The sequence below is a fragment of the Austrofundulus limnaeus genome, unplaced genomic scaffold (genome assembly GCF_001266775.1).
Source record: "Austrofundulus limnaeus strain Quisiro unplaced genomic scaffold, Austrofundulus_limnaeus-1.0 Scaffold7, whole genome shotgun sequence".
Classification (NCBI taxonomy): domain Eukaryota; kingdom Metazoa; phylum Chordata; class Actinopteri; order Cyprinodontiformes; family Rivulidae; genus Austrofundulus; species Austrofundulus limnaeus.
The window spans coordinates 4781501-4783391 of record NW_013952409.1 but is presented as its reverse complement, the minus strand read 5'-3'; the positions used below and the strand labels follow the sequence as shown (position 1 = coordinate 4783391).

General features: G+C 37.2%; 1 protein-coding gene across 1 annotated transcript in view; it reads right to left on the bottom strand.

Annotated features, from left to right (window-relative positions):
* cdh13 (cadherin 13, H-cadherin (heart)) overlaps positions 1–1891 on the bottom strand; it is a 325369-nt gene that overhangs the window by 177384 nt on the left and 146094 nt on the right. The gene's annotated exons all lie outside the window — the stretch shown is intronic.

Sequence of the window (1891 nt, the reverse complement as noted above, 5' to 3'; positions counted from 1 at the left end):
GTGTGTGTGTGTGTGTGTGTGTGTGTGTGTGTGTGTGTGTGTGTGTGTGTAATCACAAGAATGCCATGCTCAGACCAGTGCTCTGCCTGATTGTCCTGCCACACCACCTCGCTAATGAAAGTGACGAGGTGGGGTGAAAAGGCCCGGTGAAGACACAGAAGGAAAGAGCCAGGCGAGTCCTCGACACAGGACAATGGGAAAACAATGGGGCTAATTAACTGCCTTTGATTGGCTAGCCGGGCTGCTGCTAATCATCACCCATCAGCCACTGTATTCTGAGCCAATCACAAATAGCTCGGAATGGGCAGCAATCAAGAAGAGCCCTTGTTTAGGGGAAAATAAAAGGACAAAAATGTAAGTAGTGTCGGTTTGCTGTTAATTGGGTCAAATGAGGTTTGTGTGAGGAATCCTGTTTTTGAAGGGAAATTCCAACACTGCATAATGTTCAGGCATGTGTTTCTTTTTTTACAAAAGAGGACAACCTGGATCATACCTATCTAATTTATTTAGCTACAAAAGCTTCTCAAATATAAAAGTAAAATCAACAGAAATAAATCAATAGGTGCAACATTCTTGAATGCATTTTAATTCAATTTAAGTTGTTTTATACAAGTAATTCAGAGCTAAAGTCATCTCAGGGCACTGTACTTGAAACATTCACATACATTATAARATGCCAATTAATAAATAATAACAGCAGTGGTCGTCTGCATCAAACAAGAGTGATTAACATGATTAAAGACAGTCTGGGTAAAAATAGCACAAACACTCTGTTATTCCAAAGATAATTAACAGAATCAATTAGACTAAATGACAAGGCCCGTAGGATGTCCGCTTTTCTAATGCTGTAAGATCTCCATTCTCAGTTTGCTCACTTCCTGCTTGGAAAATCAGATAAAACAGTGATACTCAATGTCTAAGAGAAGCAGCAGCCACAGAAGACATCTAAAATAGTTGGAAAAGAAATAAATAAAAAGCTCTGGTAGTCAAACATGTAAAAAAGGGTAACATTTGACAGACACAGATAGATGGCAACACGACAGTAGGAGCATACAGAATGACAGGCAGAGCAAATTTAGGAGGCAATTGGCTCTGAAACAATGAAAACCATTGCCAGACATGTCWATTTTCATTACTGTTTTAGCTGAAGGTTAAACCAAACCATGGCTTAATTTCACTTTATTTGAACCGTCATGTCAAGTCAGACACATTGTGAGCTGGACCCTAAGGTAAAGAAATGATAAGCACCACTGACGACTGACGGCTCAAGATCAGCTCCTAAAACGGCTTCACAGTTGGAAGTTTTTGAAATTCAAAACACTTAAATCATGCTTGGAATGTAATCTGATTGATTCTGCTTCTTCTCTGAACCATTAGGTATCAATTAATGATTATTTTTACTTGAAATAGTCAATGTTTAAAGACTTTTTTTTTCTTTTGGCTTTTTTTTGTGACCAGAAAAAAAACTACTCAAATGTTGCAAAATTAGATTTATTAGCTCCTGAGTCGCTACAACAGTATGGAGATTTTAATACTTTATGTGAAACTGTCAACAATGATCGAATGTGTCAAAACATTCAAAACTTGTTTATCTGAAAGTGTCCCTAAAATAATATTACACACAAATCCATGTTTAAATTGTGTGTAAAGCGAGTGTGTGAACCTTATTTAAAGGGGCAATATTATGTGTTTCTCAGGCATACATTTAAATACTATACCATAATTAAAGTATCTATGTCATCTTTAGCTGTTATTAAAATGCTGTTTTTATGTTTAAATAGAAAATAAACATCTTCTCATCACTTCCTTTTCTGAACGCCTTGAAATTGGCCTCTGTCTCTTTAAGAACCACCTTCTGCTTCAGCATCGCCCATTTCGGTGTGTGTGTGTG